This window comes from Capsicum annuum, chromosome 5, assembly GCF_002878395.1.
Source record: "Capsicum annuum cultivar UCD-10X-F1 chromosome 5, UCD10Xv1.1, whole genome shotgun sequence".
Classification (NCBI taxonomy): Eukaryota; Viridiplantae; Streptophyta; class Magnoliopsida; order Solanales; family Solanaceae; genus Capsicum; species Capsicum annuum.
Genome location: NC_061115.1, coordinates 219,777,824 through 219,797,478, shown reverse-complemented (window position 1 = coordinate 219,797,478; position 19,655 = coordinate 219,777,824). Strand labels below are relative to the sequence as shown.

Sequence of the window (19,655 nt, the reverse complement as noted above, 5' to 3'; positions counted from 1 at the left end):
TTCACGCCGTTTTACCTATTTGTCCACCCTAATGGCAACTAAAATTTAAATGGACTACACTGGGATGATCCCCAATCTCCCAGGTACGCCCAGGCTGATTTTTGGCCCACATCACGCATGGACCCCTGTCAAACCCTGACACTGTGGGCTGTAGCACACCAATTTGGCCCGAAAATACCTCGTTTGCCTCGTTTCGCCCGTTTGTCAACCTAAATGACCACAAAAATTTAATCATACCACACTGGGATGATCCCCAACCTCCTTCGCAAGCCTCGGTTGATTTTCGACCCACTGCATACCCTACCCCAAGCCCACCCCCGAAATCATGGGCTATAACACGCCGATTTGGCCTAAGAATGAACCGTTTGCGCCGTTTCACCCGTTTGACCATCCAAATGGCCATAAAAATTTAAGCGGACCATAATAGGATGATCCGACACCTATCTTACATGCCCTGATCGACTTTTGGCCCACAAAATTCTCGGACCCTAGGCCCACCCTCGAAACCGTAGGCTATAGCACACTGATTTGGCCCAAAAATGCTCCGTTCACGCCGTTTGCCCGTTTGTACACCCAAATGGCCACAAAATTTTAAGAGGACCATAGTGGGATGATCCCCAACCTCCCTGGCACACCTCGGTTGATTTTTTCCTCACAACACACTCGAACCCTGGACCCACCCTCAAAACTGTAGGCTATAGCACACCGATTTGGCCCAAAAATGCCTCGTTTGCACCATTTTGCCCGTTTGTCCACCAAATGGCAGAAAAAATTTAAACAAACCACTCTGGGATGATACCTAACCTCCCTGGAACACCCCGGTTGATTTTTTGGTCCACAGTACACCCGAACACCAGCCCCACCCTCAAAATCGTGGGCTATAGCACACCGATTTGGCCCCAAAAAGCCCCGTTGGCATCTTTTCGCCCGTTTGTCTACCCAAATAGCCATGAAAATTTAAACAGACCATCATAGGATCATCCCTAACCTCCCTGGAACACCCTGATCTCTTTTCGGCCCACAACACACCCAGACACTGGGTCCATCCTTGAAACTGTGTGCTATAGAACACCGATTTATCCTAAAATTGCCCCATTCACGCCGTTATGCTAGTTTGTCCACCAAAATGTCAAAAAAAATTTGAATGGAGCACACTGGGATGATCCCCAACCTCCCTATCATACCCAGGTCAACCTTCGGCCCACAGCACGCCCGGACCCCGGGCCCACCCCCAAAACTGTGCGCTATAGCACAATGATTTAGCCCAAAAATGCCCCATTCAAGCTGTTTCGCCTGTTTGTCCACCCAAATAGCCACTAAAATTTAAACGAACCACACTAGGACGATCCCTAACCTCCTTGGCATGCCCCGATAGATTATCGGCCCACAACACGCCCGGATTCCAGACCCACCCCAAAATCATTGGCTATAACACACCGATTTGGCGCAAAAATGCTTCATTCGCACTGTTTGTCCACCCAATTAGCCATGAAAATTTAAACGGACCACACTAGGATGATAACCAACCTCCTTAGCACTCCCCGATCGATTGTTGGCCTGTAGATCGTCCGGACACCGGACCCACGCCCAAAACCGTGGGTTATAGCACACCGATTTGGCAGGAAAATAAATCGTTCGCATCATTTCGCCTGTTTGTCAACCCAAATGACCACAAAAACTTAAACGGACCACACTGGAATGATCTCCAGTCTTCCTGGAATACGTCGATCAATTTTTAGCCTACAGCACGCCCGAACCCTGGGCCCATGCCCGAAATAGTGAGCTATATTATACTAATTTTTCCCAAAAATGCCCCGTTTGCTCTGTTTTGCCCGTTTATCCACCAAATGGCCACAAAAATTTAAACAAACCACACTGGATGATCTCCTACCTCCCTGGAATGTCTCGATTAATTTTTGGCCTACAAAACCCCCGGACCCTGGGCCCACACCCAAAACCGTGGGCTATAGCATGCCAATTTTGCTCGAAAATGCCCTGTTTGCGCTGTTTCACCCATTTGTCCACCAAAATGGCCATGAAAATTTAAACGGACCACACTGGGATGATCCTCAACCTCCCTAGCATGCCCCAGTCGATTTTTGGCCTCCAGCATGCCCGAACCCCAGGCCCACACCCAAAAATGTGGCCTATGACACACCAATTTGGCCCCAAAATGCCCCATTTGTGTCGTTTTGACCGTTTGTCCACCCAAACGGCCATGAAAATTTAAACACAAAAATTTAAACGGACCACACTGGGAAAATCTCCAACCTCCCTGACATGCTCCGATCGATTATTAGCCTATAACACGCCCAAACCCTGGGCCTACCCCTGAAACCATGGGCAATAGATCACAGATTTAGCCCGAGAATGCCCGATTTATGCCGTTTCACCTATTTGTCCACCCAAATGGCCATGAAAATTTAAACATACAATACTGGGACAATCCCAACCTTCTGGTGTGTCCCATTCAATTTTCAGCCTAAAGCCCGCCAGCACCTCAGGCCCACCCCCGATACCGTAGGCTATAATACACCGATTTGGTCGAAAATACCCTGTTTACCTCGTTTCACCTGTTTGTCCATCCAAATGGTCACAAAATTTAAACAAACCACACTGGGATGATTCCCAACATCCCTGCCATGCTTAGATCAATTTTTGGCCAACAGCACGCCCGATCCCTGGGCCCACCCCCAAAACCGTGAGCTATAGCACACCAATTTGGCTAGAAAATGCACCGTTCGTGATGTTTCACCCGTTAGTCCACCCAAATAGCCACAAAAATTTAAGCGGACTATGCTATGACAATCCCCAACCTCCCTAACATACCCCGATCGATTTATGCCCTCAACATGTCTGGACCTCAGGCCCACCCTCAAAAATGCGGCTATAGCATATTAATTTGGCCTGAAAATGCCCTATTCGTGACGTTTGTCCACCAAAATGGCCACAAAAAATTAAACTGACCACACTGGGATGATCCTCAACCTCGACGTGCCCAGATCAATTTTTGGCCTACAGCACACCCGAACCATGGGCCCACCCTCAAAACTGTGGGCAATAGCACACCGATTCGGTAGAAAATGAATCGCTCACGTCGTTTCACCTATTTGTCCAGAAAAATGGCCACAAAAAATTAAACGGACCACACTGGGACGACCCTAAACCTCCCAGGCATGCCCCAATTAATTTTTGACCTATAGCACATCCGGACCCTGGGCCCACCCATGATATCGTGGGCTATAGCACATCGATTTTGCCCAGAAATGCCTAGTTCACGCTGTTTTGCCCGTTTGTCTACCCAAATGGCCACAAAAATTTAAGCAGACCATACTGGGATGATCCCCAACCTCCCTGGCACGCCCCGGTCAGTTTTTAACCCATGAAACTCCCAGACCCCAGGCCCACCCCAAAGCCATGGGCAATAGCACACCGATTTGGCTCGAAATTGCCCCGTTTACGTCGTTTCGCTTGTTTGTCCACCCAAATGACCATAAAAATTTAAACAAACCACACTGGGATGATCCCTAGACTCCTTGGCACCCCAAGGTCAATATTTAGGCCACAGCACGCCCGGACCCCAAGCCCACCCCCAAAACCACGGCCTATAGAACACCGATTTTGCCCAAAAATGCCTCGTTTGCACCATTTTGCCTGTTTGTACACCCAAATAGCCACAAAAATATAAATGGACCACATTGGGATGATCATAAACCTCCCTGGCATGCCATGATCAATTTTTGGCCCATAGCATGCTCGGACCCCGGGCCCATCCCTAAAATCGTGGGCTATGACACACCGATTTGGCCCAAAAATGCCCCGTTTGCACCATTTTGCCCGTTTGTCCACCTAAATGGCCACGAAAAATTTATAAAGATCACATTGGGATGATTTTGTACCTCTCTGGTATGCCCCGGTTGATTTTTGCCTCACAGCATGCCCAAACTCCGAGTCCACCCCCAAAATCATGGGCTATAGCACACCGATTTAGCCCACAAATGCCTTATTCATGCCGTTTGATCCATTTATCCACCCAAATGGCCACAAAAATTTAAACAGATCACACTAGGATAACTCCCAACCTCCCTGGTATGCCCCGATTAATTTTTGGCCCACAACATGCTCGGACCCTGTGCCAACCCTCAAAGTCGTAGTCTATAGCACACCAATTTGGCCCAAAAATGCCCCATTCACGCCGTTTGTCCACCCAAATGGCTACAAAAATTTAAACGGACCACACTAGGGAGATATCCAACCCCTTTAGCATGCCTCAATTGATTTTTGACCTACAGCACGCTTGGATCCTGAGCCCACCCGCAAAACTATGGGTTATAGCACATCGATTTTGCTCGAAAATGAATTGTTTGCGCCGTTTCACCTGTTTGTCCACCCAAATGGCCACAAAAATTTAAACGAACCATACTGAGATGATCCCCAACCTCCCTGGCATGCCGCGGTCAATTTTTGGCCCATAGCACGGCTGGTACCTGAGCCCACCCTTGAAATCATACGCAATAGCTCATCGATTTAGCCCAAAAATGCCTAGTTTACCCCGTTTTGCTTGTTTGTACACCCAAATGGCCACAAAAATTTAAGCGGACCATACTGGGACGATCCCTAACCTTTTTGGCATGCCCCGATCAATTTTTTTGGCACACAGTACGCCCGAACCTCGGTACCACCCCCAAAATCGTGGGCTTTAGCACACTAATTTTTTTTAAAAATGCCCCATTCGTGCCGTTCTCCCGTTTGTCCACCCAAATGGCCAGGAAAATTTAAATAGACCAAACTGGGACAATTTATTACCTCCCTGGTATTCCCCGATCAATTTTTTGCCCATAACACGCCCAAACTCCGGGTCCATCCCCGAAACCAGCGGCTATAGCACATCGATTTGGCCCAAAAATGCCTAGTTTACGCCATTTCGCCCATTTGTCCACCCAGATGGCCATAAAAATTTAAACGGATCATACTGGGATGATTCCTAACCTCCCTGGAAAGCCCTAGATGATTTTTAGCCCGCAGCACGCCTGAACCCTGTGTCCACCTCTAAAATCGTGGGCTATAGCACACTGATTTACCCTAAAAATGCCTCGTTCGTGCTGTTTCACCCATTTATTCACCCAAATGGTCACAAAAATTTAAACGGAACACACTGAGACCATCTCTGACCTCACAACACACTTGGACCCTAGGCCCACTCACGAAACCATGACTTATAGAACACTAATTAGGTCCAAAAATGCCCCTTTCGTGCCGTTTTGCCCGTTTGTCCACCCAAATGGCCAAGAAAATTTAAACGGGAAACACTAGAATGATCTCCAACCTGCCTGAAACTCCTCGATCAATTTTTTTCTGGCAACATGCCCAAACCCTGGGCCCACCCCCAAAACCATGGGCTATAGCACATCGATTTAGCCTAAAAACACCCGATTCATCTCGATTCGCCCATTTGTTCACCCAAATAGCCACGACAATTTAAGTGAACCATACTAGGATGATCCCTAACCTCCCTAGAATGTCTCGGTCAATTTTTAGCCAACAGAACACCTGGACCCAGGCCCATCCTTGAAACCGTTGGCTATAGCACACTGATTTGGCCTGAAAATGTCCCGTTCACACCGTTTCACCCGTTTGTCCACCCAAATATCCACAAAAATTTAAACAGACCACATTGGGATGATCCCTAACCTCCCTGGCATTCCTAAGTCTATTTTCAACCCATAGCACACCCGAATACTGGGCCCACCCCCAAAATCATGGGCTATAGCACACTGATTTGGCTAAAAAATAACCCATTCGTGTCGTTTGTCCACCCAAATAGCCATGAAAATTTAAACGGACCACACCGAAATGATCCCCAACCTCCTTGGCATGCCCCAGTCAATTTCTGGCCTACAGCATGCCTGGACCCCGATCCTTCCCCCAAAGTAGGTTATAGCACACCGAATTGGCCAAAAAATGAATCGTTCGTGCCGTTTCACCCGTTTGTCCACCCAAATAGCCATAAAAATTTAAATGGACCACATTGGAATGATCCCCAACCACCCTGACATGCCCCAATTGATTTTCAGACTGCAGGATGCATGGACCCCAGGTCCACCCTCAAAATCGTGGGCTATAGCACACTGATTTGGCCCAAAAACACCCAATTCACGCCGTTTCGCTCGTTTGTCCACCTAAATAGCCACAAAATTTAAATAGACTACACTGGGACGATTGCCAACCTCCCTAGCATGCCCCGATCAATTTTTAGCTCACACCACACCTGGAACCCAGGCTCATCACAATAATTGTAGGCTATATCCCACTTATTTGGCCCAAAAATGCCCCGTTTATGCCATTATGCCTGTTTATCCAACCAAATGGCCATAAAAATTTAAACGGACTGCACTGGGATAATCCCCTACCTCCATGGCATGCCATAATCATTTTTCAGCCCACAACACGCTGGACTCCAGGCCCATCCTCGAAAACGTGGGCTATAGCATACCGATTTGGCTCGAAAACTCCTCGTTCGCGCCGTTTCACCCGTTTGTCCACCCAAATGGCCACAAAAATTTTAACGAACCACACTGGGACTATACCCAACCTCCCTGGCATGCCCTAATCAATTTTGGGTCCATATCACACTAGGAACTCAGGCCCACTCCCGATAACGTGGGCTAAAACACACCGATCAGGCTCGAAAAAGACCTGTTCGTGTTGTTTCGCCTGTTTGTCTAGATAAACAGCCACGAAAATTTAAACAGACTACTATGGGATGATCCTTAACCACCCTGGCATGTGTCGTTCAATTTTTGGCCCACAGAACGCTCAAACCCTGGGCCCACACATGAAACCGTTTTCTATAGTACACCGATTTGGCACAAAACGTTCACATCGTTACGCTTGTTTGTCAACCCAAATGGTCATAATAATTTAAACAGACCACACTTTGACTATCCCTAACCTCCCTGGCATACCCCGATCAATTTTTGGCCTACAACATGCTTGAACCCTGGGCCTACCCCAAAACCTTGAGCTATAGCACACTGATTTGGCTCGAAAATACCCCATTTGCGTCGTTTTACCCCTTTGTCCACCCAAATAGTTTCAAAAATTTGAACGGACCACACTGGAATGATCCCTAACCTTCCTGGTATGCCCTGATATATTTTAAGCCTACAGCACACCCGGAGCCTGGGTCCAACCCCGAAACGGTGGGCTATAGCACACTGGTTTGGCCCGAAAATACCTTGTTCGCACTGTTTCAGCCATTTGTCTACCCAAATGCTCCATTCATACCATTTCACCCGTTTAACCACCCAAATGGCCATGCAAATTTAAACGGACCACACTGAGATGATCCTTAACCCCCCTTGCATGCCCCGGTCAATTTTTGGCACACAGTATACCCGGACCCCAAACCCACTCCCAAAATCGTGGGCTATAGCACACCAATTTGGCTCGAAAATATCCCGTTCGGCTGTTTCATCCGTTTGTCTACCTAACTGGATACAAAAATTTAAACTGACCATACTGGAACAATCCCCACCCTCCCTGGTATGACCGATCAATTTTTGGCCAATAATACGCCCAAACCCCGGGCCCACCCCCAAAACCGTGGGCTATAGCACAATGATTTATCCCTAAAATGCCCCGTTCACAGCGTTTTGCCTGTTTGTCCAATCAAATGGCCACGAAAATTTAAACGGACTTCACTGGGACAATCCCAAACCACCCTGGCATGCCCCGACAGATTTTTGGCCCGCAAAATGCTATGTTCACATCGTTTTACCCTTTTGTCCACCCAAATAGGCATAAAAATTTAAACAGACCATACTAGGATGATCCCAACTCTCCCTGGCATGCCTCGATCGATTTGCAGCCCATAGCACGCTCGATCCCCGCATCCACCCCAAAATCGTAGGCTATAGCACACCGATTTGGCTCGAAAATTCCTTGTTTATGCTATTTTTCCCGTTTGTCCATCCAAATAGAAATGAAAATTTAAACAGACCATACTGCAAAAATCCTAACTTTCCTGGCACGCATTGGTTGATTTTCGACCCATAGCTTTCCCGGACCCCAGGCCCACCCCTTAAACCGTGAGTTATAGCGCACTAGTTTTGCTTGAAAATGCCCCGTTCACATCGTTTCACCCGTTTATCCATCCAAATGGCCACAAAAATTTAAACAAACTACACTAGGATGATCCCCAACTTCCCTAGTATGCCTCGGTTGATTTTTGGCCCACAGCACGCCCGGACCCCTGGCCTACCTCTAAAAACGTGGGCTATAGCACACTGATTTAGCCTAAAAATGCCTCGTTTGTGCCGTTTTACTCATTTGTCCACCCAAATAGCAACAAAAATTTATACCGGCCATACTGGGACAATCCTAAACCTCCCTGGCATACCCTAGTTGATTTTTGACCCACAAAACACCTGGATCCCTGGCCTACCCCCAAAACCGTGGGCTATGGCACATCAATTTAGCCCAAAAATGCTCCGTTAGCGTTGTTTCACCCGTTTGTCCATCCAAATAGACACAAAAATTTAAATGTACCACACTGAAATGATCCCTAACCTCCCTGGCTTGCTTTGATTGATTTTTGGCCCATAGACCACCCGGACCCCGGTCTCACCCCCAAAACCGTGGGCTATAGCACACCGCTTTAGCCCAAAAATGCCCTGTTCGCACCGTTTCACCCATTTGTTTTACCAAATTGCCGTAAAAATTTAAACGGACCAAATTGAGACAATCCCCAACCTCCCTAGCATGCTCTGGTTGATTTTGGCCCATAGCACATTCGGACCCCAGGTCCACCCTCAAAACCATGGGCTATAGCACGGAGATTTGGCCTGAAAATGCCCCGTTCGTATCGTTTCTCCCATTTGTCCACCTAAATGGCCACAAAAATAGAAACGGACTACATTGGGATGATCCCCAATCTTTCTGGTATGCTCCAATCATTTTTCGACCCACAGTACGCCTGGAACCTGGGCCCACCCCCAAAATCATAGGCTATAGTACATCGATTTTTTTGAAAAAGGCCGTTCATGCCGTTTCATCCGTTTGTCCTCTCAAATGGCTACAAAAATTTAAACGGACCATACTGGGATGATACCCAACCTCCCTGGCATACCTTGGTCAATTTTTCGCCCACAACACACCCAGAACATGGGCTCACCCCTAAAACCGTAGGCCATAGCATACTGATTTGGCCGAAAAATGCCCTGTTCATGCCGTTTTGCCCGTTTGTCCACCTAAATAGCCACAAAAAATTAAAAGGACCATACTGGGTTGATTCCAAACCTTCCAGGCATGCCTCGGTCGATTTTTAGCTCACAGCATGCTCGGACCCTGGGCTCACCCTGAAACCATGGGCTATATAGCATACCGATTTAGCCTAAAAATGCCACGTTCATGCCATTTCGCCCGTTTGTCCACCCAAATGACCACAAAAATTTAAAAGGACCATACTAGGATGATCCCCAACCTCCATAAGAAATCCCAATCAATTTTTGATGCACAGCATGCCCGAACCCCACACCCACCCCTAAAACCATTTGCTTTAGAACTCAGATTTGGCCCGAAGACACCCGATTCACTATGTTTCGCCCATTTGTCCACCCAAATGGCCACCAAAATATAAAAGAACTATACTGGGATAATACAGAGCTCCTTGGTATGCCCCGGTCAATTTTCGGTCCATAATACACCTGGACCCCTGGCCCACCCCTAAAATCTAGGGCTATAGCACATCGATTTAGCCTGAAAATGCCCCATTCGGTTGTTTTGTCCATTTGTCCACCTAAACGGCCACAAAAATTTAAATGGACCACACTGGGATGATCCCCAACCTCTCTGGTACACCCCGTTCAATTTTAAGGCCACAACACACCCGGACCCCGAGCTCACCCCCAAAACCAGGGGCTATAGAACACTTATTTTGCCGAAATATGCCCTGTTTATGCTGTTTTACCTGTTTGTCCACTCAAATGGCCATAAAAATTTAAACGGACAACACTGGTATGATCCCCAACCTCCCTGGCATACTTCAGAAAATTTTTGGCACATGAAACGCTCGTACCTAGGGTCTACCCCCAAAACCGGCGGCTATAGCACATCGATTTGGCCTGAAAATGCTAGTTCGCTCTATTTTTCTCGTTTGTCCCCCCAAATAGCCACAAAAAATTAAACAGACCACACTAGGATGATACAAAACCTCCATAGCATGTCCCGATCGATTTTTGCCCCATAACACGCTCGAAACCCAGGCCCACTACCACAACCGTGGGTTATAACACATAGATTTGGCCCGAAAATGCCCTGTTCATCCTGTTCCGCCTATTATCCACTTAAATGGCCACAAAAATTTAAATGAACCATACTGGGACGATCCTCAACTTCACTGGTTTGATTTTAGACCCACAGAATGCCATAACCCCAGGCCCACCCTAAAACCATTGGCTATAGCACAATGATTTTGCCCAAAAATGTCCTGTTCTTGCCGTTTCGCCCGTTTGTCCACCCAAATGGCCACAAAAATATTAATGAACTACACTGGGACGATCAACCTTCCTGACATGCCTCGATCGATTTTCGGCCCATAACATGTTCGGACCCCAGGCCCACCCCCAAAATTGTTTGCTATAGCCGTAGTTTCACCCGTTTGTCCACCCAAATAGCCACAAAAATTCAAACGAACCACACTGGGATGATCATTAACCTACCTGGCATGCCCCAATCAATTTTTTACATGCAACACACTTGGACCCCGGGCCGTACCCAAAATCGTGCGCTATAGCACATCGATTATGCCCAAAAATGCCTCGTTCGTGTTGTTTTGCCAGTTTTTTCCACCCAAATGGCCGCATAAATTTAAACGGATCATACTGGGATGATCCACAACCTCCTTGGAACACCCCAAATAACTTACGTCCAACAAAACACCTAGATCCCATGCCTAACTCAAATTCCCTGTTCTCGTTGTTTCGCCCATTTGTACACCCAAATGGTCATAAAAATTTAAACGGAACATAGTGGGATGATCCCCAACATCCATGGTATGCCCTGGTTGATTTTAGGCCTATATTATGTGCTAACCCCAGGACAACCCCAAAACCATAGGCTATAGCCCACCGATTTGACTCGAAAATGCCTGATTCACACTATTTCGCCTGCTTTGCATCCAAATGGCCACAAAAATTTAAGTGGACTACACTGGGATGATCCCAACCTCCTTGGCATGCCCCATTTGATTTTAGGCCCACAAAATGCTCGGAACCCGGTCCCACCATCGATAGCGTGGTCTATAACATGCTAATTTGGCCCAAAAATGCCCCGTTCGCATATTTTCACCTATTTGTCTACCTAAATGGACACTAAAATTTAAACGGTCCATACTAGGATGATCCCCAACCTCCCTGGCATGCCCAGATTGATTTTTGGCCCAATGCATACCCGGTCCCTGGGACCACCCCCAAAATCCTGGGCTATAGCATACCAATTTGGCCAAAAAATGCACCGTTCGCACCATTTCACCCGTTTGTCCACTCAATAGTCCACAAAATTTAAGCAAACCACATTGGGGCAATCCCCAACCTTCCTAGCACACCTCATTTGATTTTGGCCTATTACACGCTCGGACCCCGGGCCCATCCTCAAAATCGTGGGCTACAACACATCGATTTGTCCTGAAAATGCCTCGTTCATGTCGTTTCGCACGTTTGTCCAGCCAAATAGCCATGAAAATTTTAGCGGACTACACTGGGATGATCCCCATCCTCCCTGGTATGCCTCGGTCTATTTTCAACATACAACACTCTCGGACCCTAGGCTCACCCCTAAAACCACAGGCTATAGCACACCGATTTAGCTTGAAAATGCCCCATTCACACTATTTCGCTAGTTTATCCACCCAAATGGCCACAATAGTTTAAATGGACCATAATGGGATGATCCCCAACCTCTCTCGTACAGCCTGATTTATTTTCCACCAATAGAACGCTCGAACTGCGGGGCCACCTCCAAAACTGTGGGCAATAGCACACTGATTTAGCTTGAAAATGAATTGTTCGTGCTGTTTCACCCGTTTGTCCATCCAAATGGCCACAGAAATTTAAACAGAACACATTGGGATGATCCCAACATCCTTGGCATGCCCTGATCAATTTTTGGCCAACAGTACACCCGAACCCTGGGCCCACCCACAAAATCGCGGGCGAAAGCACACCAATTTGGCCCAAAAATGCCTAGTTCACGTCGTTTTGCCCGTTTGTCACCCAAATGGCCACGAAGATCCCCAACCTCCCTGGCATGCGCAGGTTAATTTTTGGCCCACAGTATGCCCAGACTCCGGGCCCACTGCTAAAATAGTGGACTATAGCACACCGATTTGGCCCTAAAAATGGCCCGTTCGCGCCGTTTTGCTCGTTTGCCCTCCTAAATGGCCACAAAAGTTTAAATGAACCACACATGGATGATCGTCAACCTCCTTGGCATGCCTCGATCGATTTTAGGCCTACAGCACGCTCGAAACCTAGGACTATCCCCAAAATCATGGGCTATAGCATACCAATTTTGCCTGAAAATGCCTCATTCGCACCATTTCGCCTGTTTGTCCAACCAAATGGCCAGGAAAATTTAAACGGACCATACTGGAATAATCCCCAACTTCCCTAGAATGCCTCGATCGATTTATAGCTCATAACATGCATGAACCCCAGGCTCACTCCCAAAATCGTTTGATATAGCTCACCGATTTTCCCACAAAATACCCCGTTTGCATTATTTTGCCCATTTGTCCACCCAAATGGCCACAAAAATTTAATCAAACCATACTAGGACGATCCCTTACCTCCATGGCATTCATCGGTCAATTTTTGGCTCATAGCACGCCCAAAACCCAAGCCCACCTTCGAAACCGTGGGCTATAGCATATCGATTTAGTCTAAAAATGGCCCCTTCGTGCCGTTTCGTCCATTTGTCTACCCAAATGGACACAAGAATTTAAACGGACCACATTTAATTGATCATAACGATATCGTGGAAATGCTGCACGGACCCATATATATGGGAACAGAAAAAGAATCACCTTGATACTAAACCAGATCGAGCCTGGGATCTTCTTGGAAATGGGAAGATCTAGGATAGGTGGCCAACCTCCTGGAGAGAGCGATGTGCATAGACCAGGTGAGTAGGGATGCAGCTCCGTGGATCGCTCGTTGGGCCTGATAGGTGGTGGTATCACACCCTTCTCAAAGGAACCGTATGTGACACTCTCGCGTCATACGGCTCCGTCCCAGAAGCAGGACCTTCCCTTTCCTTTGAACAACGGGCCCTCAAACCTTTATGATTTCGTGTCGAACCTGGTCTCCATCTTCGAACTTCTCGTTCAATGAGACCCCAGGTCTCACTGTTTCCGTTTTCTAGGTCACGCCTTAACCTCGTTAGAAAGCGGAGTTGGCTAGCTGCCGGCATATCTTTTACGTCACCGGCCACATAGTCTGCAGCGTCTTTCACTGCATCGCATTTGTCGGGGCTGAATCCCCTTTCTTGAGCGATCGCCTTCGCTCGTTGGCAGAACGCCTTGATGCGTGCGTCTAGTTTGTTGGGGTGACACTCCGCTTCTTTATACTCTTAGGAGGCGAGAAACTCCCGTTCCCTTCTCCTTCCTTACTCTTCCGAGGATGGTTCAGGGGGAGCCGATTCCGCCTCCGGCTGAGGAGGGAAATTTCCATCAATAGGCGGTAGCTTCGACGAGCTGGGACGTGGAAGTGAAAACCCTAAACTTGAAACCCTACCCTTCTCTGCTACTCACTATCTAAGGAGCAAATCCGAAGTCGGTTCTCAAGGCATAGAAGCTCGGGGATTGAATACCCCTATGTTCCAAGTGACTGGCTTGGCTGGTGATGCGTTCACCCACTTGCACGCTTCCTTGCAAGCACGAAATCCTTAGTTCGCCCGCTACCACACGAGCCAGTGTACTCTTATCGCTAACCCCGAGAGAGGCTATACTCTAAGAGCCAACCGACTCATTATCCCTGGACGCAAGGATTAAGAAATAGCAATGTATCAGGGGCTGAGCGTACCTTCCGCTCAGGAACAAGAAATGGAGCTATTAATTGTTGGTGCCGCTTTCTTTTTTCTAGCTCTTCTTTGGGTTCCCTATTGATGCGTGTATGCCTTCATCGAAGAAAGAAGGGGAGTCACAAGAAATTTTCATACACCTAGGCCTAATTCCATCGATGAATCATTCAAGAATGAATTTAGCGAGACTAATCTAATCTTATTCAACCAACGATGGGAATTAGGGCGAAGCCTGGGGCGGTCACTGCCTTCTTAACACGCGGCACACCAACTTTCAGTCTGATTTAAAAATCTCTCTCTACCTTCACTTCTCGCGCCCTTCTCGTAGTTTTGACTTGCTCTTAGGCTACCGTATCCACATCAAGGTGACAGGATTCGAACCTATGGCCCTCTGTACCCAAAACAGATGCGCTGACCAGACTGCGCTACACCTCGTCTCACCACCCCGAAGCATATAGATCCACCCGATCGATGAACACTCAAACCGAACTCGCCTATCCTTTTAGGCACAGGGATGCGAGAACCAATCCGAGTAATCAACCGCTTTTTTTTGAATCTTCCTCAAGCCCCAACCCTACCGCCAAAAAGCCGTCCGTATAGTGCAGGAGCGCTCACATTTTTTTGCTTACTCTTTCACTTTCATTTCAAAATCCGGCTCGCTCCCGGCTACGGTTTGGACCTTTCGCCTGCTTAGAAGTGGATTCGAACCACTGACACAAGGATTTTCAGTCCTTTGCTCTAACCAGCTGAGCTACCTGAACCACTTTCCTAAAGTCTGTTTTCTTCATCGAATAGCGCCCTACCTTACCACTTGACTAGTAAGGGAAAAGCCCTTTACTAAACAAAATAGAATAGATAGGCTTTTTTCGCTTCTTCGTCAAGCTTTCGAGCAGCTCTTTCAACTGCCGCCTAATCCCCCAACATGCTCGATGAACCGAAAGCCGTCCAGGGACTGCCGGAGGGAGCTTGCTTATAGAAAGAAGATAGGCCAGAAAAACAAGGTGCAACGGGCTCTCCGCTCCATTTCACTAAGAAGTGCTATTCTGTCCTCCGGGGGACTGGACTCCACCAAGAGGTTCTTTCTCTCACGTAATTTCGCCCGCCCCTTTCATTTCCGTACCGGAGGAAATGGGATTCGAACCCATGATACAATCTTCTTGTATGTCGATTTAGCAAACCAATGCCTTAAGCCACTCAGCCATACCTCCAAGTTATTGATCGGAATGGAATTGGATGTGCCGGGTTTGGTTGCTTGCCCGAAGGAAGGGCTATCTGATCCGATCAACTACGTAAGCCGTAGCGCGCTAGCGCGCGTACTCTTCCTCTATGAGAAAAACTCCATCCAAATCTGCCACTCCTTGGGCGAGGCCTTCTGTTCTATGAACACCCCACCACTGAATGATTCACTTTCAAGTTCTCGCCTCCGACCCGGGAGAACACAGGGTCAAGCCAAGCCCTGACCCGCCTAAATGGAATTCATATCTCCTTCGTCTGGTTGAGAAGGGAGGGGAACTGGACTCTGCCTCTTCTATTACATTTACATTACATTACGGAGAAGTCCATTCTCGTCATGATCGATCCACGTCCTAGCGTAGTGCCCGGCTTGCTTAGCAACCAAAGCTAGCTTACTAAGGTAGTTTACTTTTTCATTTTGAAAAAAGAAGGCGAAGGCATTTTTCCTTGATTGCACGAGCTAGCCAGCAAGCCAGCAAACCCCCCCTTACTCACCTCAACATCTATAAAAAAAGCTCTTTCTCCTTTTCATTTCATAATAATAAGGTAAGCATCCAGCTCTCGATCCAGAGCTACTGCTTCAAGAATCAACTGAGCTCAGGAAGTCAGGTTAAGACGTCGACTTTGACAGGGGAGATGAAAAAGAATTCCTGTCTTTAGAAGTAAATCCCACTAAACGTCACTTGTACACTTGACATGAAAAGTAGAGGCAAGCGGAGTCAAAGGCCGAGCCTCAACCAGCAAAGGGGGACAGCCATACCAATCCAAGCACAGTCAAAGCGTGCCTACTCTACCTTTCTTTCTTTACCCTAGACTCCGTTCTTCAAGGAGACCCATGTGCATTTCCTCTGTTCTGTGCTCGCTACGCCCTTGTGCCTTTAGTTGAAGTATAGGTCGTCGATTCAATCTATCTTGATGGGATTTTTCTAGTAGGTAGCGAGAAGACTAGTAGTATCGACAAGAGGCTACATCAATAGCTGCAAATTTCGGGTAGGGTAGGCTTGGAGTCAGAAGTCCTATTCTTCCCAACCAAATAAGCACTTTTGCAAAGTTCACCTTCCAGCGGTCAAAACAAGACTTACGGATAACAATCAGACCTTACCAGGGACAGGGACCAGACTATAGAGCCTAATAAAAAAGAATTCGGGCTTGCTTTTTCAATTCACATCCATGAGCGAGGATTCCTCTATCTCTTGCTCGCTTCGATCGGACTCTGACAGCTTAGGGAAGAATGATGGATCGCTAACAAGGCCCCTAAATGATCGCTCAGAAGGCCTACCTATTTTTTTTCCCAATCTATCACTTGCTCGTCCCTCTCTCATGAAAATGGTCTCTCTTCTCCAACCAGTCAAGTGGCCCTTGGGCCACCTTTCTTTCTACTAGTTCTTACATAAGCAATTTTCAGGAAGTAAACGAAGTCTTTCCTTCCGAAATCCACTCCTGAAGTCACGTCTTTCAGTACTGGGACTGAAGTAAAGTACTTTCGAGTTGCTCTTTGCCCAAAGCCCTCCTTCCGACTTAGTTAGAAAGACCAACTCTAAATAGCTTTAGCATTTCTTCAGTTGAAAAGGTATTTATAGATTCTAGAACTCAGGGGAAGGTTTGGAACCCTAGTAGCAGAATGGAATCAGTTTACCGGGCTGACTTCCATGCCAACACGAGTAGTTTAACTCATCACTACCTCGTAAGGGCGTTGAAAATAGTTTTTGCTTTTTTTGCTAAAAACTTTGGAAAAAGTATTCAAAGAGCCTTTGCATAGTTTACGAATTCTGCTTAGCTTAGTAGGGACCTAAACACAGGAATTTCATTTCTCAGAGTCAGACCACGCCTTATGACGAAAGGGGGAGAAAGGACGGATCACCTGTCGATCTGTGATCAAAGAAAACTATACTTGAAGAATGGGATACAGATTGACAAGCACAAAAGGGTAGGCTTGGCTATTAATCTACGCTCATTGATGAGACGACGACATAGAGAAGAAAGTATACCCTTTGTCACCCCCCTTGTCACAACAAAGTAAAGAAGAGATACACACTTTGGAATTGGTGGGATTTAGGATGGAATCGAATAGTGAATGCACTTGCGGTTAAGACAGGTCCTGCATCTCCTACCTAATGCAATTGACCGACCCGCCATTTCTTTCCTTCAATAATGCCTTCGCTTCACTTCGACAACGCTATTTACCAAGGGAAGACTACCTTTTTTTTGAATGGAAGAAGCCGAAGGGGTGAACGAGCGCTGCGGTAACGAGCCGTAAGAAAGATGAGCAGAGCATTCCTTTCGCCGGCCTTTATAGGAGTAGGGGAGCGTGGTGAGATAGATAGACGTCCAATCCTGCAGCAGCTAGTTGCTCGGCCTTAGTCTTGGGCTGATCTTAGACTTCAATCAACCCCTTCGTACTTCGATCCAATCAATCGATCGATCAAGAGGATAATCTCTTTTGTTTGGGCCGGTACCTAAAAGAAAGTCCTCGCTTTCTCGGAAGGGCGTAGCGTTAAATCTGCCTCGCCTTTCAGAGGTTTGGAACCCTTCTGTTGAGCACCAATTGGAAATCCAATCTGACTTCTGAAACGGAAGTGAGCACAGGTGAGAGGACCCCACTTTCCCGCATCCCTCTCCCCACGAGCAGAACACCAGAGATGCACAGCACGTGGGCCTTGTCTAACGAACGACGACTTTCGATTCTTCACTTCAAGGAGTAGAGTCGCTGCCCAACCCTACCTATATAAAAGAAAAAGAATCGATCACTAGGTCTCGAGCAATTCTACCTTCTTTCCATTATCCAACGCTCATGCGTCCCCTTTCTCCCACTCTTTTAAAGCTTTCAATAACGCCTTCAACGCTGTGGAAGCAGCAACCGGTCTGTTGGAAAGTTCCTGCATAAGTTGTCGGATCCTCAAAAAAAAGCTTTTCTGGGGACGCGCTGTTCAAGTCGAGTTTCCTTATTGTCCCTTCCAAGACATCCCTTCTAACTTCCCTATTTCCAAAGGAAGAAAGAAAGGTCGAAAGCTCTCTTTCGAGAGCCTCTTTTGTTGGGCTCGGCGGCCCCAATCGCAAGGCTAGATCCAGATCCCCCATAGCCTGTTCAGCATGAGGAATGGCTGGTGGAGCATCAGGATTTCCTTGATCCATTCTCAAGATCTCAGCCCCCCTACCAACTCGCTCCCGGTGACATTAGGCACTACCTCATTTGGGCTGGAAATAATATAACTGTCCATAAAACAAATCATTGCTGTGTTTTCGGTCTCGTTGAATAAAATGCAAACGAAATGACTTACTAGCCACAGTATATTCCCGACACAACCTACATTCACAAATGATAGTTGTTTAGAAATTTCTCCAAAATTAAGACTATCATGTAATGATACGTATTATGTGAGGTTTTGGGATTCTTATAGTTTCTATTATATAATAATTGGAATCATAGAGAAAAGAAAATGATAAAACAAAAAGGACAAAGGAAAAAGAATCGAATCTCACTCATTTTCAGGTAAGATTTACTTAGCTCGCTCCTTGCTCGCGGAGCGGCATACCAATAAAAAGAAAAGCCTTATCGGATTGGAATCAATGACTTAAGCCTCTTTCTTAAGGGCCTTTAAAGACCGGCCATTATCGGATTCTTCTTATTTATGCTTTTTTTTTCACCGGGCTTGGATCGAGGAAAACAGGCTTGACAGGCCCGAGTCTTCATTTGTAGGAATTTGTGGGATGGGCCCGTGCATGTAGGCTTGGGTCTTCTTAACGTGCATCATTTGACGACTCAGTGCATGGATGTCATGAGTCCATTGGCATAGTCTTAGGCCTATTTTGTAAGTGGGAAGTTGTTGGCAGGCCTGGAGATTCAATTAAGGGGAGCAGTCTAATAAATCGACTGTTGGTGGCATCACGCTATCTTAGATTAGGGATGATAATTCAATATATCGGAAAGACGCTAGGCAAAAAGGTTAGTAAGAATAGGAATTGTTAGATTTCCTGTATCGGAGAGAGAAGCTGAGTCGGGATGAGGGAATTGTTTCTATGCTTTTCTCAGATAATGCGGGTGCGAGAGTGAAGCTATCGCCCGGTTCAACCAACCGTCCGTCCTGGTGCCTTTGCTACTGATTTGACCGCTTCTCATCGTTAATCCGGGTTCACCTTGGCCCTCGGCCCAGAGTTCTTATGAAGACTCTGGTGGTGCATGTGTATGATAGGGCCCCCCATAAGCGCCAAAGATCGGTGATGTTGTCATGATAAGTGTGGGAAGTCGATAGTGTACTCGATGATTGAAGGACCTATCGACTTGCATTAACTTCCCGTGGCTAGTAGGGGGAACTTTAATGTAATTGCGGATCCATTAGAAAAAA

At 47.0% G+C, this 19,655-nt stretch overlaps 2 non-coding genes across 2 annotated transcripts; both read right to left on the bottom strand.

The window, feature by feature from the left end:
* Window positions 1–14,439: 14,439 nt before the first annotated feature.
* On the bottom strand, window positions 14,440–14,514 carry TRNAP-UGG. Its single transcript has one exon. It is a non-coding gene; the product is annotated as a tRNA-Pro (tRNA).
* Window positions 14,515–14,766: 252 nt separating this feature from the next.
* Window positions 14,767–14,840, bottom strand: TRNAF-GAA. Its single transcript has one exon. It is a non-coding gene; the product is annotated as a tRNA-Phe (tRNA).
* Between the last annotated feature and the right edge of the window lie 4,815 nt (window positions 14,841–19,655).